At 35.7% G+C, this 26,264-nt stretch overlaps 1 protein-coding gene, 1 long non-coding RNA gene and 1 pseudogene across 5 annotated transcripts in view; 1 reads left to right on the top strand and 2 right to left on the bottom strand.

Annotated features, from left to right (window-relative positions):
* The window catches only part of LOC111742462, a 37,565-nt gene extending 24,615 nt beyond the window's left edge, over nucleotides 1-12,950 (bottom strand). The window contains exons 1-2 of the long non-coding RNA XR_002781337.1: nucleotides 12,755-12,950; nucleotides 10,054-10,178 (exon numbers count right to left, since the gene is read on the bottom strand). This is a non-coding gene — a long non-coding RNA (uncharacterized LOC111742462). The remainder of the gene's footprint in view (nucleotides 1-10,053; nucleotides 10,179-12,754) is intronic.
* The window catches only part of UMAD1 (UBAP1-MVB12-associated (UMA) domain containing 1), a 190,564-nt gene that overhangs the window by 93,286 nt on the left and 71,014 nt on the right, over nucleotides 1-26,264 (top strand). The gene's annotated exons all lie outside the window — the stretch shown is intronic.
* Nucleotides 13,696-13,801, bottom strand: LOC111743093 (annotated as a pseudogene).

Below are 26,264 nucleotides of genomic sequence, written 5' to 3'. Positions count from 1 at the left end.
TAATGTGAGAAGATCCCTCCCCCATCCTCATTTCTAAGCCCCAGAATAAAACAGGTTTTAACCTTTCATGTGTATTTTCTACAGGTGTTTCGATCTGCTTTGTCCAATAAATTAGACACTAGGCACATGTGGCAGTGGAGCACCTGGAATGTGACTAAGTTCCTCAATTTTTAACTACATTTAAATTTTGTTTAATTTCATTAAAATTTAATTTAAATGAATTTAAGTTTAAATTTAAAACTATCACTCGATTAATTGGAAAACTTTTAAGTAGGTTTAGAACAATTTGATTTTGTGAATTTACTTCTTCAGCTGTAAATTTTGTGAAATCTAAAGTATGGCACTGGTTTGTGTGTGCATGTGTGTGTGTGCATGTGTGTGTGTATATACTTTTTTCCACAAAGAGGATCATAGACTGCATACACTGTTTTGTATCTTAGCTCTTTAAGTTAACTACATGTTTTATACATCTTTCCACAGAAACTTATGTATTTATCTCATTCACTTATTAGCGGCATAATATTTGTGTAGTCTTTGTTTTTACATTGATGCTAGAGTGATTTTTTCAAGTATAAGTGAGATCATGTCACTTTTGTGTTCAAAACCCTCCCATAGCTTTAGATCTATCTAGAAATAAAATCCCAAGTCTTCAGTGTACTTCAAAGGCCTGATGTGGTCTGTTCCCTCACTGCTATTCAGCTCACTGCAGGGTGGGGTATACATCTATTAATCTGTAATGTGGAGATTAAACACCGTTACTTCATTATTTTTAAAAACTCTCAGAAATATTATCAATAAAGCAAAGCCTTTTATAAAATTTAAACTCTTACTTAGTTTCTCACTTATTTGACCACCACCAGCTCCTTTTAAAAAGCAAAGGAATCCTATTTTTCTATACCAGTGGTGCTCACTGAAGTAAAATAAACCTTGTTGGCCAAGTAAAAAATGTTGTAGGCCTTTCTAATCAAGGAGGAAATGGTGTTATGGCAGATAGCTAAATTATACTATGTCTTAAGAATTCGGTGCTTCTTTATTGTTAGATTAAATTTTAGAATTTAGAGTCTAAATTTTACTTTTCACGTCTGGTGTTACTTTTTTTTTTTAACCAGCTGTGCGAAAAGGAGAAAAATCTGTCTCCCTTCTTTCCATGCCTCTCACGATGGTCCAGCCTATGCTAGTCTTAAGGAAAAAGCTTTGTGTTGACAAAGAAATTCCACAATGGGTTCCAAGTGCATTAAAAGCAAAGGAAGAATTTTGCAGAAAAATTTAAGAACTCTTTTTTAATTGGAGTGATGCAAAATAAACAATTTAAAAAATTAAACAATGAAAAGTAAAAACGTATTGTCTCAGTGTGTCTGTAATATTAGTGTTGCAGTGCTAGCAGTATAAGGCAGACTCCTGTGATCTCTTTTCACTTAAAATTTAAGAATGTAAAATTTTGGAGGATATACAATTATTGACAGCTACTGGGATTATGATGCAAAATAGGGTGATACTTACAAATACATGGACTGGCACACATTTATCATTGCATGAATGTGTTGGATGAACCAATGAACAAACAGGAAACCATGTTGCTTTCAATAAGTAGTGTTTATAAGAGTGTTGTGCCCTGGGAGCTGGGGACTAAAGAAATCAGGGAGGAATTAAGCAGAAAGAAAGGACTACGAAGTGAAGACAGAGAAGCAGTGAACTGTAAAATTAAGGATAGTATGAAGTAGGACTCCAAAGGGTGAATGATTATTGTGAAATGGAAAGATAGCCTATTATGCGTGAGATTTGGCAAGTGACAACCTCAGTTTGGAGTTAGCAGGACTTTTAAGGTTTTAATGAAATCAGGAATGAAGACATGTGGTAGATTTATGCCTGGTGAATTGACCAAAAGAGAGCTTGTCATTGTGTTTGGAGTTGAGATTTAAAGTGTAAGTGGGTCTGAACTGAGTGTCATTTGAGACTATTTATGAAGAAAGTGACTGAAAATCCAACATACCCTGGCTTAAATGAAAAAGGACATTTATTGGTTCATATAACCAAACAGTCCATGACTTGGGCTGACTGTAGGCATACCCTGGCTTCAGGTTCTAAAGATGGCCTAGGATCTTTGCTTTTGTACTTTTCCCTTCTTGTGGAGGGTTGGTCTTCAGACCAACTGTCCCCGTCTGGTGCTGGATGGCTACAGCAGCCTCGAGCCCGTTGCACTGTTCTTTGGTGTATACTTTGGTCACTCTTACCTCCCACACTGTGGATTGCTTCTCCACTCCGCTAGGGTGGCTTTTGATAAATAAATTTTTTATTCTAATGTTGAATTGATCAGTCTTCTCCTCTGTTGGTTAGCACTTTCTGGGTCCTATGCAAGTAATCTTCGCTTATCCCAAGATCAGGATAATATTCCTTTATGTTTTCTTCTGGACGCTACTGTTTTACTAGTCACATTTAGACTTACAGTCTGCTCGGCGGCAGTCCCTTAAAGTTTCCAGGTGACTCTACTGTGCAGCCAGGGTTGGGGACCACTGGCTTCAATGGTACTGAGAGTCTTTCCGAGATTCGTGGATACTGACACAGCCCAGGATACCTGCTCAGCCCGGAAGGAATGACCAGTTTGATAGAACATTTGCACGTTGGTTGACCTGTTGTGTGGCAAACTAATATGCGTTAACATTTTTTTTTTAAATTAAGAGGATTTTGCCTTTCTTTTAGAGATAAGTTACTACTTTCATTAAGAGATGTGAATGCGTTAGTGGTTATACAAGGAGAAAAGTCTGGAGAGTCTCTATTCATAAGCAGCAATCAATTATTTATTCAAGGTGTCATCTTGGTTTCCGAGATCTTAGGTCTCTTCAACTTCAGGACTCTGTGATCCTTTATTTTTGTCATTGTTGTACCCTATGCGGTGTCCAAGATGTGAGAAGAGAAAATTATTCCAGGTGGTGTTCCTTTTTCATTTTCTATAATGTTTTCATCTAATCCCCTCCCACAAAAGAAAAATTCTCCCTTGGAATTGCTTCTGTTATTATTTGTATTCGTTTTTAAACCTTGACAACCATGTGGACGTAGGACAGGTGGTTTTGTAAGAGAGGGATCTGTAAAGTTCTTTGTGCTGTGCTGCAGAAGGAGAAATACTTAAATTACCAAAGCAAAGCTGCTTTAAAGTAATTAAACATGTTTTGGAGCCAGATATAAATGAGGTAATTTACAGATATTTGGTATTTATAATTTTGGATAGACAGCAAGGCAGAATAACACTGATTAAGTGTCAGGCTCTGGCTAGAATTCTGATTCTACCACTTGCTAGCTGTGTGGCCTTGGCAAATCCTTTAGCCTCTCTGAAACAAACATGGTAGTAATTCCCAGCCTCTTAGGGGCGTTGTGTAGATTATGCAGAGAACGCAGATAAAGCTTGAATCAATCAATGTGTGGTACTAGTTTGTGCTCACTAAATCTGTTACGCTGTTTGTTCTGCTTCTGACGCCATACCAGGGGCTACAGCATGGTCTGTGTTGTATTGCATCCTTTTTCCTTACGGTCTACCTCCAGCAGGGGCTGTGGGGTAAAGGTACAGTCCCTCTTAAAATCAACATGCAAAAGTGGAGGGAAAGATTTGAAGTGTGATTTATTTAAAAATTTAAAAAATGTGTTTGCTTAATTGGGTCTTTTTTTGTCTGTTATCTTATTTTGAGAAGCAAAGACTTCTTTGCTTCCTTTTTCTCACATAGCCTACCCCAATGGTCTTGAGCCCTTCAGCATGTAGACTGCTTAATCTTTATTTCTCTCTGTGCTGAATTTTTATAGTGAATATCTCAAAAGACGAAAACGTAACCGATGTTTTTATGAATCTTTTTTTATCTTGAAATTTTATTGTACAGTAATTAAGCTTTACAAAAGTTATAAAGTATAATACAACAAGCACTCACATGCCTACTACTAGCTTTAAAAATAAATCATGGATGGATACCATGCAAGCGGTCTGTATACTATCCCTTTAACCCTCATGGAAGCCACTCATTCTTGTGTCTTTTTTTTTTTTTTTTTAATACTTTTACCACATATGGTGTGTAATTCCAAACTAAGTATAGTATTGTTTTGCTTGTTTTAAAATTTACATAAATGCTATCATTTTCTTTACTTTCTGCTGCTATTTGCTTTTTTTAAATCATTAAATGTGTTTGTTGGATTTGACCATGTTGATATTTGTAACTCTAGTTCTTTCACTTGAACTGTAATATAGTATTTTTTTCCATGAAGATTTCATAATTTACTTATCTTTTCTCCTGGTAGTGGGCGTATAGAGTCTGTCTCTCATAGACAGTGCCGCCACCAGCATTTCTATTCATATGTTGCTTCACAGATCTTTGTAGCTTTGGTTTTGTTTTGTTTGTTTTTATATAGGAAATGAATTCTTTTTAGTCCATTCATATTTAGTGGGTCTCAGTTTTTTAATCATAATAATAAAATTTAACTACATCTTTTATATCTTTTCTAGCTCAGCATTGTACTTTTTATATAGGTTATTTCAAGATTTTCTTCTTAGTATAATTTCACAATCCCGTTAATGTAGCTCTTCAGTACACCTGATAGGATATGGATTTTAGTTTTTCAAGGGAAAGTTCCATTTTCAAGAACAAAAATATATGCAGTATTAGAAATCATCTTTAAGCACAATGACACAAGACATCTGGCATCAGCCCAGACATAGAACTCAGTCTAATCACACTGAACATTTTGTGTCCTCTTTAAACTTTAAATTGAAAATTAATAGGGTCACAGCATTCTGCTGCTCCCTTTGCCTTTCTGTCTCTTTCACTTGTTACATAAACGAAAACCCAATGTAAGATTATGAGTAGGAAAAGTACTATAATGAAGAAAAAAGTACGAGAGAATTTGAAGCAATGAGAGATTAAACCTGACTGAAGGACCTGGAAAAGATTCTTGGAAGAAGGAGAATTTAAGCTGGGCCTTAAGGAATGAAGACCTTAAAGGTTTTTGGCAAGAGAGAGAAATGGGGACCCTCCAGACTAGCCCATCTGTTAGCTGAATACCAATACCAGAACAACTTCTAACATTATTGCTACACAGAACAGAAGAAGCGCTCAGCTCTGTCCAGATTTCTGGCCCATAAATTTTTGAGGTATAATAAAAATAGTCATTATTTTCAATCATAATTTTGGAGTAGTTTGTTACATATCAGTAAATAACAAGAATGCCAACCAAAGCCAAAGAGGGGAATACTTTTTTTTTTGGATGTTTGCTGAAGACAGTATTTAGTCACCCCTCCCCATCCCCCCTGCCTGCAAATATGCTACTGAATATAATTTAGAACTTCTATCAGGAAGTCTGAGTTTTGGAGAGAATTCTGGGCAGAGGAAATGACGTGAGCAAAGATAGCGGAGTAGGGAAGAATAGGATATATGTCAGGCAGACAGTAATTCTCAGGGCATTTCTTGGGGAGTTGTGAAAGACTAGGCTAGAAAGAAAGAGTAAAGATGTGGTTTAAAGGGCCTTGAATATGAGATTGAAGAAACTGATGACAGAGCCACTGAAGACTTTTTGGAAGGAGAAGTTATTCTAGTGGAACTCTTCTTAGGACATTTTTCAGATATTTGAGGGATGAACTCAAATGTGGAGAAATTAGGGGATCGGTTTGGAAGCTATTGCAAGATGTTATGTGAGTCTGACTTGTGGTCGTTGCAGGTCGAATGAGGACTAGAAAATAAATGGGAAACGTTTAGGGTAGGGCCACTACTAACACACTCGGTACATTCTGGGCGTTAAAAAGATGTCTCTTCTTCAAGACATTTTAGTTCTATCTGCTAAAAAATTGTAATATATTTATTTAATTAGAATAAGACTCTTGACTGCCATCTACTGGAAAATTGTTAAAATAAACACATCAATGATGTGAATGCTCCTTCCTGTAGATGTGGCATTCTTGTGCAGTACACAACCTGAACTGCCATGCCTGTGACTGTAGTCATGTGGGTGTGAGTGATAAGACTTGGTAACTGATTGCATTAGTTATCAGAGGGAAATGGAAGAAATTTCATGTCTGGGTAGTAGGGAAGTTGGTAAAAACATAAAAAGAACTGGAACCTATTCTTAAGGAATAGGTTCACAAAACAGAATTATTCTAAATACGGAAAATTCAAGATGCTCATAATTTTGTTCATTGATCCCAGTACTTTGCGCTTACTCACTAAGAATTTTATCTTTCCTTCTAGGGTTTCAGCTTTCCCCACTTGTGACATCTGAGAATGTTGACCAATCTCTCTTCTCTTTTGGGTTCCATCCATATACTCTTCTCTTCTGTATCTTTCCCTTCTTCCTTGATCACTGCTTCTTCTCAGTCTCCTTTGCAGGCTCTTTTTTTCTCAGGTTTCCATTCTTTGCCTTTGCATACAGTGAGTGCACAATAAATATTTGTTGAATTAAACCAAGTCGCCTTTGAAAGATTAGTTTCAGGTTTACCGGGACAATGACTCATAGGCGTTACAAACTAAGGGTGTGCCAGAATTCAGAAAGTAGAAACCTATCCTAAATACAGTTCCTTGTTTCAGGATCTGTTTTCTTCACAATGGGTCACTCTTTACTGGGGAATTCTTGTACTGTTGATCTGGTCATCATTGTTAGCAGTGGCAGCACCAGGAGAACAAATTATTTACATTGGCTGTGTCATACGGGTGTGTCTAATTCAGAAAATACTTTCAAACAAAATAATCAAGCTTCCCTGGCTTCTAATTTGGGAAGATGAACAGTTCCTTTTTTTTTTTTTCTTTTCTTTTTTTAATCTCAACTCTTGTTCAAGTACATTAGTGAGGAGTTAAAGATCACATTTAAATATTTTATTGGAGGTTATATGTTAACATTCTTACCACCACCACCTCCCTGCCCCCCAAACTTACCTAGGTACTTTTGCTTTCATTTCTCATGGGGTTTGTGTGTCAAGGCAAACCCAAGAACTTTGCTTTTTTGAAACAACTTCTCAAACATTTATTGTGTGGCTGCTTTGTGCAAAGCACTGTGGGAGGCCTCGCGGAAGATACCAAGGTTTCAGATTGCTTCTGCCTTTCAGAAGAGATTGGCTTAATGGGACAAGTAGACACACATGTAACTGCTCCAGGGCAGGTGATGACAAGGGTCATAATATAGTGCAGGCAGAGCCAGGATTCCCTGTGTAAACATCACTCTTTAAGACTGTGCCACATACATGGACTTGCCATATTTCTTTCCTAAACTGCACATGTTTAACTCTTTATTTACCTGAGTTGGATTAGAAAGCGTTTTCTTCAAAGATTCTAGAGTTAAAACATACTATGATAATTAAGATTTAATGGAATTTAACCAAAAATGCATTGAAAAACATTAATTTTAGCAGTCTTGATCTTTAAAATGCTTTCAAGTTGGCACTGTCAAACTAGAGAAAACTAGAGTGATATTAAATAAAGAAGGATCTCAGACAAGAGTTTTATGTTATGTAAGCCCAATATTTAGGAAGTAAGTATCCTAAAATTCCCTAGCCAAATTATATTTTAAAATATGTTTTGAGCACAGGAGAAAAAGTTATACATGGCATAATAAGAAAGAATAAATATAAGTCATAAATACAATGAGGTATTATTTAAAATATTGAGTGGATCATTGCTGTTTAATTAAGTCCCCTTTATTCAGTTAAAACCAATGACATTCTTACAGTCATTAGAGAGCCAAAGACCGTTGGGTTTTTAGAAATTTAAATATATTTAACATTTGAAGTTTAACCAAAAATGTTACTTTTGTTTCTTTTCAAATAATCAGTACCTTGACATTAACTCAATCTCAAAGAGTGAAATCGAACCAAGAATACACATTAAATAAAAATAAATGCTACTGAAAAATTATTTTTTGTTTAAAGCTAGTCACACAATTTAGAGTATATATTTTGTATCATAAGTAAACAATTTGGGTTTACTGACCTAATAACCTGATAATTTGCAACTCTTATTAAAGAAATGTATTCTTCTTACTAAGGTGAAATGCAACTTCTTTGTAAAGGCACAGTACCTAGTTTTCCTTTGCATTTTCATTAAAAATCTGAAATTGGAAATGAATAGTGTGTCAACCAATTTTACAAATGATAGTCAATTGGGAAGCATCTCAGATAGTGAAATAAGAGAAGTATCACCAAGATACCTAAAAAGGTTTAGAAGTACCACAGGAAATAATAAGTGAGATTCAGCTTTAGAAATGCAAGCTAATACATCTAAGAGCAAATCTGAAATCGATATTCAGTGGGGGAAAATGCTTAGTAATGCTGAAAGGGAGCCAAGGTGATATCAGACAGCAAAGTAGGTATGAGGTTGTAATGGGATATGGCAGGCAGAAAGCCATTGCCATTTGGGGAGTAATCTTGCAAGCTCATTACAATAAAGAAGGGAAGCAGAAACCTCTTACAAGTGGAAAGTATTAAGAACATGTTTGTCTTTTACCAATGTAAGGAATTCCAAACCAGTAGCCATCAATATTTTTAGTAATTTGGAAAATAGAAATTACAATGCTTAAAATAGGGAAGAACTGACCTAATTAAAAAAGACTTTAAAAATAAATATCTTCTCTTTAATTAAGTAACAAAACAATATGAAGTTATATGATGGATATAAACAATTTGTTGGAAGACAAATTTGTTTAGATTTAACTGAGACCATGGAAGCTTGGAGTAATGTGAACACTTTTGTAGGCAGTTCTCAACATATAGGCCAGTTGTGCAGGTTGCACAAGAGTGTCTGGAAAAAAAAAAAGTGATGGGAACTGGATCACTTAAGGTAAGTTTGGAGTTCACTGGTAGGTGACAGTGCCAGAATTGATTGGAAGCAGCTTGTCTTAACAATGAGGTCATATTTCTAATGTTGTCTATACTGGTCAGATCACTCTGCCTCACTGTTTACAATCTATTGGCTCAGAGTTTATTCTCTAGGACCACTCATATGTCTTTGCCAGGGTACCCTGCCCTTTTTCCTTCTACCTTTTTGATCTTGGCTCCTAGAATTTCTTTGACTAGTTTACATCCTATCTCTGCAACTGGCCTTCTGTTTCCTTTGAAAACACGCCTTCCATGTCTATACCTGCTATCTTGTCTCAGCCCTGAACCTATTTGTGCTTGAGCTGTTACTGCCTGCTACTGATGACACTTCTTTGTTCTGATTCTTACTGTCATTAATTTTTTTAAAGAACACATCAAATCAGATGTTGTCTTGGCTTCTCACACTTAAATTATTGAAGCACTCTTCCTAGCCTTCTCTTCCCAAATCCAGTAAATACGCAGCTTTCCACTTATGCTAGCAAGGAAAGCATCTCATTGATCAAAAAGCCCGAACTCCTTTACCCCTCATTCATATCCTGTCTCTCACCACTTTTCTCTTTATGTATTTGTCCCTTCCAGTAGCCAAACTCTGAAGATCTTTTTTTCAAAATATTCTTTTTGTTTTCTTGCATAATATTCCAGTGCTGAATAATAATACTAATACTTAATAAAATCATACCATTATCTCAGAAACTATTGACGACTCACAAAAACTTCTAATTTAGATTAAATCTCTATTTTTGACACTTTCTTATTTAAAATCATATGACAAATTAGTTGCATTGAGCAAATTTAATAGTATTTATAGCTTTTGTAATAATGTTAAAGCCTTAAAAGTTGCCTTTTAAAATTGAGAATCATTTAGGTTATTGAATTGATATCTTTTATTGACGTATCAATGACTTGTTGAGTTATCTTTGTGTCAGGGATTCGGCTAGGCCTGTACTGAGGATTATGGTTGAGGCATGGTTTTTGGCCTTACAAAACTCGCATTTCTGTTGTGGGCAATAATTTTAGTTAAATGAATGAGAAATTATGTTTCATGAATATTTATTGAGCTCTGACCCTCTGCTAGGCACTGTGCTAGGGTTTGGGGATTCAGTGTGATAAGCAAGACACATAAAATCACTGCCCGCATGGCTTTCAATCAGTTGGGGAGACAGATCATTAAACAGTTAATAAAGTGGGAAGTCAAGAAGTGCTGTATACTCAGGGGCACTTACCCTAACAGATGAGTGAGCAGGAACCATAGGAGGATGGAAGTTAGGGGCGACGTCATGGAAGAGTACTGCAGAGCACAGGGTAGTTGTAGAACCAAAAGAAGGTTGATGTGAATTTAATGTAGATTCTGTTGGGGAAGTGTGAGTTCGATTGTTAGAAAAGAATGCTGGTAGCTGGAAGGAGACCTAGGATTCTTACAGGCTCATTTACTAAGCACATCTATCCATCTAAGTTTTAGAAATAAAATGCCCTACACCAAATTTTAATCTTTCTCACACTTATTATCTTAGTGATATTTTTCTGAATATTTATTAAATTCTTAACTGAGAAAGTAGTGTATATATAATATGTATGTATTATATATGTTACGTATATTACATACACATGTAAAATAAATGGTAGAACAGTTCTCAGTTACAAGTTATTTTAATATGGAATAATAATTTAAATCAGAATTAGCCTTCTGGTCATTTTTTGGGATAGATGCATGTTAGAATACAAATATGGCAGTTAGAACCCAAAAGTAGAAATTTTCTAATTTTAATAAAATTGTGATTATGTCAGGACATCAGATTATAAAAGAGCAAATTTGCAATAAGTAGCAAAACTTGTGTTTTTTTCTTTTTCATGGTACATATGTAGTTAAATCCAATCAATTTTTTTTTTCAGAGAAAGGGCAGGATATGTTTGTGGGGTGGGCGAGTGGAGGCTAAGAGGGGTGGTAACCCTCAGCCCTAGTAATCTCTCCCTCCCAAATTCAATCAATTTTTAAAAATATTTTTTACTACAAGTTATTGCGTATCGCAGGCAAGCTCAACGACATACTATTTGTTACTTATATCTGCAGGCCAACAATTTATATTAGAAAATAAAACTTTTGCTGTTTAACATTAAAGTTCATCGGATTAATAAATTGATATTGTCTCAGGTTTCAAACTTTGTCGTGAATAAAATAAGTCCTCATGCAGTTTAGAAATAGTGCACCAGCTGCAAGTCCAGAAAACACTTGCTGTTGCTCACATAATGACAGAACCCCCAAAGCTGTATAATTTATAGATTCATAACCATTTCTTGTTGAATTTATTCTTCTAAATGGTGCAGGTGCTGCTTTGGTTAAAACATACAACTCTCTTCAGGCAATCTACAAGGACTCGGAGGTGCTTAATTTTTTCCCCTCGTATATTGTGAGCTGGTTAGTGTTGAGGGTAAACTCAGCACTTCACGTAAAACTCAAAGGTGTGATTGTTTAAAAATTTACCTAGTATTCCTTTTTTTCATCATTTAAATATAGATGTAATTTCCTACAGTTGTGTAATTGATCATTCAGGATTGTGACAGTTCATTTTTAACCACATTGTTCATTTATTCAAACATATGCTCCTGCCATGTTCCAGTACAGGTCTAGATGTTGGTGATACATTGGTAAACACGACAAAAGTCCTCGCCCTCATGGAAACGTACAGTCTAGTGGAATTTATATTCTGGTGGATCCTATAAGCATTCTTGCCTACTCTGTTTTCATAGAACCTCTGGTCTGGTGAAATTTAGGCAACTATTTCAAGTTCTGTCTTTTAAAATCCTGTCACCTTAAAAAGATAGCATGAGTGTGTTGCTTCAGAGATGGCTGTTGCTATTTTTTGTGAATAGAGAACATTCCAAGAAATTAAGCTCTAAACCAAAAGTAGGATTAAACAGTTTGCATTGCTAAGCATGCTTGCTGATTTTAGGTTTCAACTCTAGAGTATTAGTAGCTGGAATTATTTCATTAATAAAGCAGCATTTTCATATAGTTTAATAAGAGGAAAAACAACTTCCCAGGAATCAGCAGCAGCTCATATAGATTCCAGAGTAAGTACTCAGCTCTGGATCATAAAAACAATAACCACCCCATCCGCCACCCCCCAGTAACAGTTTATGCTTAGTTGCCAAGTACCGTTTAAAGATCTTTACATGTATTTACTAGTCTGACCCTCAAAATAATTCTTTGAGGTAGATACTATTATTATGCCTCTGTATTACATAGGAAGAAGCTCAGACTAAATAACTTGCCCAAAGTTACAATGCTAGCAAGAGGCAGTGACATCCCAGGCAGTCCGGCTCCCAGCCTCTATGCTCTATTCCTTCTTATACTTAAATATATGCTTTCTTATTTGTCTTCTTGATTTTTCATGTTGTAATTTGCTTTCTTTCAGATATGTAAATACCAATTTGTGTAGCACACACATTGTACTCTGAATATGAAAGTCAACATGCTAGCTTTTTTAATTATGATTTTCTTTTTTCATTTTAAGTCCAGCAGATAGTAACCTGGAAGTTTGTTTTGGTCCTTGTGTTTGCTTGCTTATTTGTTGATTAATTAATATTTTTCTTTTTTTTTTTTTTTATACCTAGCACCCTGGTAAATTTATCAAATATAAAATGAAAATTTAGTCAAATTCATTGCATACGAAATTTTATTTTTCCTTACCTCTGGAAAACAGTGGAAACAGAAAAGCCGTTTTCGTTTTCCATAAAGAGCACAATTTTGCCAACCTCACGTTTGGAGCTGGATTTCCTGATTCCTCACTGCAGTATTTCTGGTTGCCTTCCCTCTCTTTGGGATTCTTGCTGGAGCAAGTCTTTCTGTCATTCTGGCTCCACACCCTGTTCTCTCACAGGCCTGTGCCGTTTGCTTCCTGGACCATCCTCTTCTCCTGCCCTTACCTTTGTGCTCATCCTCCAGGATCAGCCGATGGCAGATTCTCTGGCAAGGCCTGTGCTCTCTGCTTGGTCTGGAAGAATTGCTGCCTTCATTGTGTTGCCTTTATTTTCTTTGCTCATTTGCTCTTTGTTTATTAAACTCCTTGAGGACAACTTTCTTTTTCTTTGTTTTTTCTTGTTTCTTTCACCGCTAAGTCCTCAGCACCTTAAACAGTGCCAGGTATACATATTAGGTGTTTGATATTTGTTGAGTAAAGGCATACCTACATTCTAGCACTTACTATATTGTATTTAATAATTGTATATGTTTTTCTCCTTCCCCGATTGTAAGCTTCTCATTTTATTTGTCTTTCTATTTTCCCCAATGTCTGTAACGTATTAGGTAGTCAGTAAATGTTTATTAAATTAATGAGTGAGTGATTAATTAGTACCTTTTCATCTCTGTGGTGCTGGCTGGAGATGATTAAAAGGAGGGGGCAAGACTGGGTAGTGACTAAAGAGACCAGTGCGTTGTGAATTTCTGAACTTGGAGTCAGGAAAGGAGGAGCAGGGACACCAAGACCAGTGTCCCTTTTCATTCATCTATCCAGAAATGTAGCTTCTGCATACCTGTAATTTGCACATTTGGGCATACCAGTCAAAATGAGTCCCAGAAACTCATTTGTCTTTCTGAATTACATGCTAAGAAAAATAGTTGTAAATATAGAAACCCTCAGTGAAAACTCCATAAATGTGTGTCTGTTAGTCGGGGAGACTTAAGTGGCATTAACTTACACAAAAATCTCAAAAAAACAAGTGCCTTTCAATATTTATGTATTTATTTATTTAAGTTTTGAAAAATTTTTATTTTTTAGGCGAGGCAACCCTTGGTTGACCTCAAAGATTGCAAAGACCTTGTCAGCTTACAATCCCTTATTATTTTTTTTTATTTTTTATTTTTTTTACGCCTACAGCACCTGATCTCCCATCCAAGTACTAACCAGGCCCGACCCTGCTTAGCTTCCGAGATCAGATGAGATCGGGCTTGTTCAGGGTAGCATGGCTGTAGACTTCTGTTTTTTTAAAGATGTAGAGAACTTTAAGTATTGAATTTTAAGTTTTAGAATGAATCGTTTATGGAAAGAAGGACCTCAGAAATGCTATATAAGTTCATTACACGCGATGCGGCGGGGAGGCGGAGATACCATTATTTTCTCTTGACATCCTGTAGAGAACTTGCCTCCCTCATAGGATGGGTTTTTCCTACATATCATATGATCCCTTCACCAATCAAATGCTTGTAGAGTGCTCACTGTGTACCCAGCTAATTGTCATACTGGCCTGCTGACCTTGGCCAATCAAGTTTATTTTGGAGTCTTCCTTTTTGTTTCCATAGATAGTGGAGGGAAGTAGAGAGGGGTAGAGAGAAACAGATTAATAAAGAGGAAGCAGCATGTCCTAAGACAGAGTTCTGACAGCATGGTAGGTTCTAGAAATGGTATAGCATGTTCATTATGATTGGAACACAGGTTCCAGCAGAGGAAGAGGAATGAAATGGCACTGGCCTGGGAGAAACTGAGCTCAATGGATGAAGGTGGGTGTTGAGAGCTGTAGGTGATTTAAAGCCAGTTAGCACCATAATCATACTCCTCCCCCTTCTCCTGCCCACCACCGTTGCAACCTGTGCTGTGCTGATTGACTCAGGTACAGATTTATGATTTCCAGCCTCAGCTCAGCACTCAGGATGACTTGCCTCTCTTTTTAATTTTTCAGACTTACTCCTAATCAGCTGCTTTTTAAATTAACCATAGTGACTATTCCAAACTGGAACATCTTTTCTCAGAAACTCAACTGTCATGACCCCCTCCTTTAAAAGGATATAATAATCTATCTCCTTCATCATTTTTCCAAGGAAATAGGTAACACCTGGCTTATGCTCCCTCAGCTTGCCTCCCTCCACATCCAGACTCACCTCCATCCCAGCCATCCTTATAACCTTTCTTTCTGCCTCTGAGGCAGACCTTCCTCCAAGGCCCTTGGACTGCCCGATGCTGTGGGACCTTGCTCTATTTATCCTTTTCTTTCTTTTCTTCCTTATCACAGGCTCTTTCCTTTCAGCTTATAAAATTCTCAAATCTCTTGTAGCCTTAAGATTCTGTTCTTTGACTTTTCTTTTTCCTCAGGATGTCCTCTGTTTCTCCTTATTTAAGCAAGGGAAAGGGTCAGAGTATTTAGAAATATGGCTCTGACTGTGATGTGGAAGAGAAAGTCAAGGAGGGCAGATATTTGAGGGAAAAGCTCAGTGAGGATGGTGCCGAGTTAAAGTGGTGGCCATGGAGAGGAGCAGACAAGTTTTGAGAGGTGTCAAGGAGAGAAAATTGGCCAGACTTTGGAAGTGCTCTTGGGGCTTTCAGTTGGAGAAATCAAGTAAGCAGTTGGAAGTATGGGAAGTGTGGTCTGTAGCTCAAGAAAGTGTGCTTTAGAAATAACTTTAGTAGTCAAAGGCATATTGGTCTGTCTTGAGTTATACTGCTGGATAAGCTCTCCTAGAGGTGGAGTGAGAAGAGAATACAGGCAGACGACGGAGATATTGTGGGTTCGGTTCTGCGCCACCATAACAAAGCGAGTCCTGTGATAAAGCCAGTCATAATTTTTCCATTGGTAGAGGGTCTTGCCTTCAGTTTGTAAAAAAAAAACAAAAAACAAACAAACAAAAAAACAAAGCCTATGAAACCCAATAAAGCAAAGTGCAATGAAACGAGGTGTGTCTTGTAACCTAGGTGAATAAGAGACTAGGTAGAATATGAAGAACCTGTGAAGGAGACTGAGAACAAATGGTCAGAGAGAAAGAAGGCAAGAAAGACGTTTCTGTGCAAGGATAATTTTTGTTAGATTTTTTTTTCTAGCTCCTTGAGGACGAAGATATTTGTATGACCAGCTTCTAGCCAAACCTGGCAAAATCGTGTAGACTTAATAAATATCTAACACGTACCATTATTGACAGGGCTCAGTGGAAACAAAGAGTCTTCACTTGATGTTAACTTCCATTGCCTGAAATCACATATTGCTAGTGTTCCTGGAAAGAATGGGTTTGTAAATCAGATAGTTTGGAAACATAAAGTGTCAATAGGAGACACATGGAAAGGCTGGTGACCAGCACAGTTGTGTGTGCAATCACTGCAGCGGCCACAGATTGTTGTTTTCAGTAGAAACCTACTTGTTGATGTGGGCGATATCGATTGCTATTTGTATTAGAGAGGAATCATTGGTAGCTTCATGCCAGAAGTTTTGCCATCAAAGTGGGGGTTCACAAATCTGAATATTTTCTTGTTTTTATCTCCATAACGTTTGATCGCATTTAAGTTCCATTGCAACACTCTAGTCGTGAGTCAGAATTGAAAGCTGTTCTAAACTAGATTATAGCCTTATGTTTCCACAAAATATCTTCTTGGGTGCAGGGGTAGAAATTTACAGCAATCAGAGAATTCATCCAAATGAATTCTTAGACCAGCGTGGCCTCACATTAGCTATGGCCAAGGTGAGGGTCCATTTAGGGTCTCCATGGAAGATGGGGAAGAGGTGGGCAGTGCCCCAGGAGCTGTGCAACAGGGCCCATTGGAGGTGTGCAGAGACAGTCTTAAAACTTCTATTTATAAATTATTTTTATTCCATCCTTAACGAACCATTTATTTTTGCATATGTTTTAGAATGTGTATTAGATATTAGTACAGTGCTCTGTTTGTAAATAAGTAAATTATACATTTATATAAATATAGGGGAGATGTGATCAAACATTTTTTAATAAGTGTTTGAGAATATACTTTGGAGATCACATTTAAACCATAAATGTTGTTTGAGCTAGTGATTAAATTGGGAACATTTAGAAGTTTCTTAACAATAATTTTAGCTTTTAATCAGATTCCTAGTGTTTTAGTTGCAAATGCAGATGTGTGACTTGACCTTAATTCCACAGTATGGATTTTAACCAAGAGCATTAAAACTCAAGTTCAAAACCATTTGTTGTAGTTTTTGTGAACACTGCAGCTTTCTCATGAACCACCTAATGCCTGCCTCTCCACATACGGTATGTTCTTTACAGTCATCCTTTAGTCACAGGCAGTTTAAGCTGTTAAATAGCATCTTGCTTTAAAAGGTAGGCTGATGGCGTTTCTATCTTCTGGTACATCTGGTAAGTTAATATATACAGTCTCTGTGAGTATCCTGCAGGGACCTGTTTTTACATGCATACAGGGACGTTTATGTAGAAATCAAAGGCCATGAATCAGAAGAACACAACTCTTGTTTCTAGTGTACTGGAGGCTTAAAAAAATTGGCTTTGAAAAATTGAGAGTAGTGTGGTTTGTTTTTATTGTGGAACCGATCGGGAAGAACAATTTACAGTCATTGCCATTCTTCACAGCTGAATGGAGTAGAGGTGCCTGCCTCGTGAAATGGAGCAGCTGCACCGTTTTCTCTGGGCTCACAAAAACATTCGCTTTTTAATCAAGAACTTTAGATGGTGGGGTACAGTTTGTTTTCATGATGGAAGTGGTCAGTTGTGCCTTACCAGACAGCTGTAGTGTAATTAAGAAAAACTGTGTGAAAGTGGATTAAATATAACAGAAGCAGCCCTTTAAAAAGGCTGGAGCGGGGGTTGGGGGTTCACCTTAAATTTAGTCTTTGTTTCCTTTAGTGCTTAAAAGCAGAAATATCACTAATTCTGGTCTACTAGATTTTGCTGTTTCACAGTATCATTTAGTTCTTGGAAATATAAGATGCTCTACTACAGAATAATTGTTTTTGTAACCAGTGCCAACTAAAAAGTACAGGTTGTAGGATGATTTAGCTTGTGAGAGGTCTGCTTTCACAGTTATATTTACGTTAACTCATGCATTTAAAAAATTAGTGATCTTTTGTAGAAAAAAAACATGAGGCTGCTTTTTGGACTCGCTTTGTATATAATTTGCAATATTAGGAGAAGTATCTGTTTTTTAAGACCAGAAACTATATGAGAGTTCATGAAAATTAGTTTTTTTGATAAATTTTTAAATGATTTAGTCAAATCATAATGAAATAATCTGGTGACGTGTTGATTTGTTGTAGTTCAATGTGGAACATTAGGCTGTCAATTGCTTTGAAAAGCGTATACTTATTTTATGCAGTGGACTTTGAAATAAGAATAGAAATGCCTTAATTTGCATCACAGTCTACAGTAGCAAAATAACTGTTACAAGGTCAGAGGGAGCTGAATTAAAAAAAAAAAAAAAAACAACTGTTGTATTCACAAGTAACCAAGACTCTTACCACTCACCCATTGTAAGTTTTTATACTGATTGCCCAACACACTAAAAACCAAAATTTTCACCCGAGGCAAAATAAAGGCGCTAGGTTTAGGTTTGCTCTAAGAATTTATCATACATTGATGATTTTCTAGGGGAGACTCTTGGGCTTTACTTCAGTTAGGGGAATTTGGAAAGCTGGATGGAGGGAGAAGGGTGGGCAGGAATTGTAGCCCCAAAGCTCTAGCAGGTTCCAGTCTTGCAGCCCTACATTGGGTGTTTTCCAGAACCCGAACTGTCATTTCCCTCACTCTGTGATGGCTGCTCTCTCCTGATTCCTTGTGTCTTTCTTCACCAGAGCCTGAAGAAAACACCGAGAATCAGGCATGAATTCATTCTAAATGGCAAAGCATGGCTGCAGCTTGAGAGTTCATTTTTCTGTTTGCAAACTGAGCCTTCATGTGCCCCAAACTCTTCTGCAGACTCTACCCTCTACAAAGTATGAGCAAAGTTGGGTTTAGGAATGTGAATGGAGGAGAGCGTGGGGTGGATTGGAAAGGTAGAATAGCAATTAAGGAACTTTCAAAAGTCCAGGTTTTAAGAATGGCGATGAAGAGCATTGAAGACAGAGAGCAACATGATGCAGTCAGGAAATTACTGGAAATACTAATTACTGGAATTAGAATCAAAAGATCTGGATTCAAGTCCCAGCTAGCAGAGCATTTTGGGAAAGTCATTCTCTCACCTTCTGTTTCTTCATGTATAAAGTGGAACTGCAATTCCTGTTCTACATACCAAACAGGTTGTGAGTCTTAGAAAAGAGAGCGCAAGTGCTGTAGGTAGCGAAGTCCTGCAGTGTAGTTATGGAACGACAATCCAATTGTGTCTTTCTTTTTGGAACTCTTGGCAGCCAAGGAAAGGGAATATAGGAAATATTAAAATTTACAAACATATTCGTTCTCTAGGAGTGCTGTCAGAGCTCCTTGATAAGCCCATTATTTATTTCTATTCAATTCCCAAGCCACCACTTCCCTCACATCACCAATTTTAAACCCTTTTATACTCCTCAAGACCCACCGCACCTTTCTTAATCTCAGTAGATCAGTGCCTCCCTTACTTTGCCAGGAAGGTTGAGCCAGGTCCTTGTGTTTCCCTAGCCACCATCTTTAAACGTCTCTGCTTTTATCCAATTTTCTTCTCACTTTCTGTCTCCTTGCAAAAGGTAAACTGTGGTCTTAACAAATTCTCATCCTACCTCATCTCAAACCTTGCTTCATCAATTATCTAATATGTTTCTGTGTTCTTTTAATCTCTGTTTACCTGGTCCTTCTCCTTAGTCAAGAAACTCTTTGAGTTCAGTGTCATATGTGTTTCTTTCATTTTCATTGCCGAAATTTTCAAAAGAGTGATTTAAAGCTTTTATTCTTTACCATCCATGCTTTCTTTTGATCCACTTCAATCTGGCTTCTGTCTGTCATTGTCTTGAAACTGATGTCTCAAAGACCACCACCGACCTCATTTTGTTAAATCCAGCGACCATTACTCTGTTTGCTTCCATTGGTCCTCATGCAACGCTCCATAAAGACTCTGACAGCTTTAACTCTTTTATTTGCAGCCATCTCCCTCTTTGGCTTCTGTGTGTCAGTACATTGCTTGTTCTCTTCCAACTCTCTCACTGACTGCTTTTCTCTTTGCTTCAGGCCCTAAGAGCAGATGTTCCCTCGGATTCTGTACAAGGCTCATATAATATATAAATATTAATTCAAATTGGGTAATAGACCTAAATATAAAACTTAAGTCTTTAAGACTGATAAATGAAAATGTAGGGGAAAATCTTTGTGACCTTGGATGAAGATTTCTTAAATATAACAGAAAAAATCATGATCAATAAAAGAAAAAAAATCGGTAAATTGGACTTCATCAAAATTAAATTTTCTGCTTTCTTTTAAAAGCAGTGCCTTTTAGCACTGCTAAAAAGATGGAAAAAGCCTCAGATTGAGAGAAAATATTTACAAAACACATATTTGATAAAGGACTTTATCCAGAATATAAAGAACTCTCAAGACTCAGTGATAAGAAACAGCCTCATTTTAAAAAACGGGCAAAAGATTTGAATAGATACTTCATCAAAGAATATATATAGATGGCAAGCAAGCACACACATGTGGTCAACATCATTAGTTATGAAGGAAATGTAAATTAAAACCACAGTGAGATACTACTACACCCACTAGAATGGCTAAAATCAAAACTGATCCAAATGTTGGTGAGGATATGGAGGAATTGGAACTTGCATGTATTGCTGGCGGGAATGTAAAATACAGCCGTTTTGGAAGTTTTGCAGTTTTTACAAATAGTTAAACATATACCTACTATATGACCCGTCCATTCCTCTCTTATGTATTTACGCAAGAGAAATGAAATTACATGCTGTATGATTCTCTTTACGTAAAAAATCTGGAAAATGCAACCCTGTGGGTATGGAAAGCAAAATGGTTGCTTGGGGATGAGATTGTGGTTTAGGAAAAATGGATTACAAAGGAACAGGAGGAAATCTTTTGGGGTGATAGATTCATTATGTTGATTGTGATGATGCTTTCACAAATGTATACAGATGTCAAAACTGATCAAATCCAACACTTGAAAATGTGCAGTTTGTTATGCATTAATTATACTGTCATGAAACTATAAAAAAACCTCATGTAACTACACACTGAAAAAGATAAATATTACAACATGTAAATTATCTCTCAATAACCCTGACTTAAAAAGAGCATATGGGAACATGAAATATGGGCACTGAGGTTGCAAAAGCTTATTAAAAGCTAATCTCAAAAGATTACATACAGTATGATTCCTTTTATATAATATTCCATTTATATGATATTCTCAAATGGCAAAGTTTTAGAGATAGAGAACAGATTAGTGGTTGGGGATGGTTATCATGGGGAAAACTAGGTAAAATATTCACAGGAATTTTTATTTTTTGCAACTATATAATAAATAAATGTTATATATATATTATAAATATCTCAAAATCAAATTTTCTTTTAATAAATGCCTTTTATAAATTATTGTGTTCTCTAAGGTAACACAAAGATAGCATGCCAAAAAAATCATCATTTTTTTTTATATCTTAATGGTTACCATGTAAACATTAGTATGCTGTCATAGAGATGATTAGAACTTAACTGCATTGTTGTAGATAGAAGACATAGCAAGAATCGTTTTCCAATTTCTGCTTCGCCATCTAAACATTTAATACCTTAACTTTTCTTCCCAGAGATTTTTACTTAAAATTTTCTGACTAGATAACATATACAATTGGTTCACATGCACATGGAAAGGGATACACTAAAAGTCTTCCTCCAACATCTGTCTTCCATCTGCACAGTTCACACTCCCCTGAAATTATACAACTATTATTAATTTCTTGTATATCCTCTCAGAATTTCTTTATGTATATATAAGGAAATGCAAATATATCTTTTTACCCTTCTCCCTGCTTTTACACAAAAGGTAGTTTACTGAATATTTTGTACCATACATTTTTCACTTAATGATGTATCTCAAGAAATTTCCCAGGTGGTACATAGAGAGCTTCTAAATTCGTTTTCTTTTGACAGTTGCATAATATTCCATTGTGTGGTCATGCCGTACTTTATCGACTGCTCCCCTATCTATTGACATTTAGGTTATCTCCAGACTTCCACTTTTGTAAACAATACTGCAGTGTATATCCTTGTACATGTGACATTTCCCACTGGAACAAATATATGTGAATATACAAAATTGCCAATATTGACTTTTTAACTAGAAAACATTTTATGTGGTTCAACCTAAAATCTGCAGAATACATTTTCAGGTATATAGTTACTCGAGACAAAGTATTTTGTGTCCTTTTGGTCTACCGCCAGATATGCATGATAACTTGATGCTTAAAGAGAGTGGAGAACCTTCATTTAAATGTTTTGTTCAGTATAGGGAAGGGAGAAATACCTGTGCACACACAGGGATATTTCTCAAAGTCCTTTGCTAGTAACTTTATTCAGTAACATGTCTAGCTCTAGCCCTCATCCAGGTCTATCAGGCTTCTTTGCCTCTTGATGAAAGCCTTTACTTTCTCCTTATTAACAGAACTAAGAATAGAGCTCTGAGACCCTTTACCTTTCCCAAGGGAGCATTGAAGAAAATATATCTTTTTTATTTGCTCCTCCTTTCGTCCTTGCAATTATCGCAGCTTTAATATTACTACATAATATGTCTTATACAATATACAGGTTCTCTGAAAAAGGCTGGCTTTTTATACACATGGCAAATAGATGGAGTAGGTTCTTCTATAGAATGAACCAACTAATCGGAGTCTTGGCTTCTTCAACACTGGTCATCTGTGTGTGTGTGTGTGTGAGAGAGAGAGAGAGAGAGAGAGAGAGAGAGAGAGAGAGAGAGAGAAAGAGGAATAGAAAGTAAATATGGCAAAATTTAACAATTTGTGAACTTACGTGAAGGGCGAATAATCTAGAATGTTCATGGTACTATTCTTTGAAATTTCCTATAGACATAACATTTTTCAAATTAAAAAGCTGAGAGAAAGCATATTCTTTAATTAGATTATTTACTGTGTATTAGGACTGTGTTTATCACCTATTATGTTTTTGGTTTTTGTTATTTCTAGATCTGCAGACATCTTAGAAACTCTGTTCCCAGTTCAAAAAAAAAAAAAGCGATGATAGAAATTTATAAGTATTGAGGTTTTCCTCTGTGCCACATGTTGGGCTAAGCATTTTATTTGAATGATCTTATTAAGCCTCTTATCTAGTTTTTATTATCGTCATCATATTTTAGATGAGGCCACTCAGGCACAGCAAGGTTAAATTCCTTGCCTCAAGTCACACAGCTAGAATGTGGTAGAAATACTGTTCGACCCCAGACTTTCTGTCCTTGTACTTGACCTGTTCTTCACTTGAATTTGTCTTTATTTTGGCCTGAAGTATTTTAAAGTGAGAGGCTATCCTCTGGCTAAAACTCTTATAACAACGACCCAATCCAGATACTATGATAATCTGAAGGCCTCCTGCAAGACTATAAATGGATATTCACAGAGAGGAAAATGGACACGTCCCTTGACACATTAATTTGCAAAGCTGTATGAAAAAGAACTGCTTTGTGTACATATTGTATTCCAAAACATCCTGTTCCTTTTCTAAGTTGCTTATTTTTGTATATATTTACCAGCCTGCTGAAGGGACATTATTGCTTTTTCTGATTATTTCCAGTACCTTTCCCTCTCTACTGACTCTTCCATCAGAACTTAAACAGGTTCAAACTTTTCCTTTGTAAAACCATCCCCCTTTACTCCACATACTCTCAAGCCACCACCATCTCTGCTTCTTCAAACCAAGCTTTACTAACAAATTACTCTTACAAGATACCAGGCACTCTTTTTCTGTCTCTTACTAATTCACCTTAATTCGCCCCAATCTCCCAACTTACACCCCCAACTTTCTGTTTTCTTTCTACTATATTTTATGCATAGTTTTGTAGAGTGACTTTTTTTCTACTTTAATATTATGGACATTTTTCCATGTCATTAATTTTGAAAAACTTTTTACTGATGAATAGCATACATACAGAAACATGTACAAGCGTTTTCAGTAACTTTTCATAAAATGTCATTAGCATCCCAATCAAGAAATAGAAATTACAGAATCCTAGAATCTCCTCCCAACCCATACCTTTTAGTCACTTCACTCAACTCCCCAAAAGTATTCTGAGTTTTAACAACATAGATTATTATATGTGTATGGAATGTATGTAAATAGAATCATATAGTGTGTACATTTTGTGTCTTGCTCTTTCACTAAAATGTTTGTGAGATTCACCTATATTGTTATGTGCAGTTATAGTTAATTATTCTCTTTGTTATACAATATTCTATTATGTGACTTTAAATGTTTTGAACATATAATGTTAATGGCTGTGTATTATTCCATTTATGGATTTACCGTATTAATTTATTAATTTGTTTTTTGTTAGGTTTTCACTATTAGTAATTACCGTATAATGGATATTTTTATGTAAATACTTAAAATAATTTCCGACCTCTCCTTAGAAGAAATTCTAGAAGTGCATTTGCGGGCTAAAAGGATATCAACTCTTTCTTGATACAGATTACCAAATTGCTTTCTAGAAAGATTATACCAGTTTACGTTCCTATTAACACAGTACCTGACACATAGGTATTTAATAAAATTATATTGACTTGTACTGAATATATTAAATATTTTTTTTATATCCTAGGATCTGTTTCTGAGTTTTCGTGTCATTGATCTGTTTTCTTTCTAGTTCATTAGTTTTAATTAACTTAGATTTTCGAAAATTTAGTAGTGTATAGGGCAGAACATCCTCCCCCATTCTTTTTCAAAAATTATCTGATCTTTTAAAATTTTTACTAGAACTTTAAATTATGTTGCCAAATTCAGGGGAAAAAAAAGTGGGGATTTATTTGGAATTACCTTATTGGTATTTCTATACATTTATGTGGGAAGAATTGACATATTTATATGTAGATAATTCTATCCAGAAATGAGTCTCCAATTATTCAAGTATTTTTAATGTGCCTCAGTAAAATTTTATAGGTTTATTCATACAGCACCTGGTTTAAAAAAATTATTTCCAAATATTTTATATTTGTGACTATTGGTATTGTATAATTTCTTTCCATTATATTTTATAACTAGTTATTTGAAAGCTGTTGAATTTTATATATTAATTTTATATTTATCCTCCTTACTGAGCTAATAGTTTTTTTTGTTTGGGCTTTGGACCATTTACTTTCTAAATTCAGAAAGGGAGAAATTGATGTCTGGAATAAAGAAATGGAAAAACAGCAACCTGGAAAACTATTTTAAAAGTGTATAATTCTGATCATTTGCAAAACTCCATTTTTTTTTTTTTAATGCATCGAGGTACCGTTTGTCAAATCTAAACCATTTTCTCTAGCCTCGTATTTTGAATAAAGAAGCAAAGAAGCAAGTCACAGAGTTAAACATAAAATTAATAATTTTAAAATGTGAAAATAACCTGTTATTACATTAAGTAAATTACTCATACAATGGAAAAAAATCACATATTTACCATTTATATCACTCTAAACTTATTTTTTTCCATTCACTCATTTTTTAAGCTTCCCTTTTCTTAGCCATTCTCCATTTTACTTCTCTATCTTCTATTTTAGGAATACACTAGTTTGGGAAGAAACTTTTAAAATACTAATAGAAAATAAACAAGAATAAATAAGGGAAAAATGAAAATCTTTCAGTTTTGTTTTTTGTTTTTTTTCTCTTGTATTCTCAGATACTTTTCTGTTCTGAATATTTTTCATGATTCTCTATCCCTTATGCCATTTATTTATCTGAAACCTTTACATGTGTACATGTGAGATACACATGTTTGTGTCACATACTGTCTTATGTATCACCAGAGGTGAGAAAATATATTTAGGTTATGTACATGCATGCTGCTGCATATATAATAAAACTAAGCTTTTTCTTAGTTTACTCATAATTTTCTTAACTTTTAAATGTGTTTTTTTTTCTTTTTTATTTATTTTGAATTGTAGATTTTTTTGTTTAATTTTAAGAATGTTTAAAGTACCTAGAATCTTGAGCCACAAATGTAATCAGAATAATACTTTAATCCTAGTTAATCCACATTATTGACCCTCTGTGCCTGTATCAGCAACAATAGCAGAATGTCTGGTGCATAATCTCTTGTGTGGATATACATATTCACTGGCCACGTCTGTTCTAGAAGTGAACTGTACTGTTTTGAGATGGTAGTTTTGCTGAAGAGACTAGGGTCTTGTTTAATCTTTATAAAAGCAAGCTGGTTGCACTGTCTTGTCTAATTTGTAAAATGAAACTAGGTCAGATCAATTACAGATAGCTGTAACTTGCTCTAAGTGGTCTGTAAACCAAGGCCGGTGTTATTAAAATACATATTTCCTGTCAAAATAAAAAGAATTCACTATCTTTTTAATGACAATAGAGCTGGAGTATGAGATCTTAAGAATCCTATCTTATGTAGAATAGAAATTATGTTTTCAAAAAGGCATATACTAGAGGGTGTGTATCTGTGGGTGTTTGTTAAGCTTTGGGGCTGGGAGGTGAGAGTGAGAATGAACAATAAGGACACTGTGTTCCAGATTTCACTTATAAAATGGGGTTGGAAGCAGGGATGGAGGGCAGTAGTCA

Source organism: Pteropus vampyrus, unplaced genomic scaffold (assembly GCF_000151845.1).
Source record: "Pteropus vampyrus isolate Shadow unplaced genomic scaffold, Pvam_2.0 Scaffold4, whole genome shotgun sequence".
Lineage (NCBI taxonomy): Eukaryota > Metazoa > Chordata > Mammalia > Chiroptera > Pteropodidae > Pteropus > Pteropus vampyrus.
The sequence above is the reverse complement of the archived record's forward strand: the minus strand, read 5'-3'. Positions and strand labels throughout refer to the sequence as shown.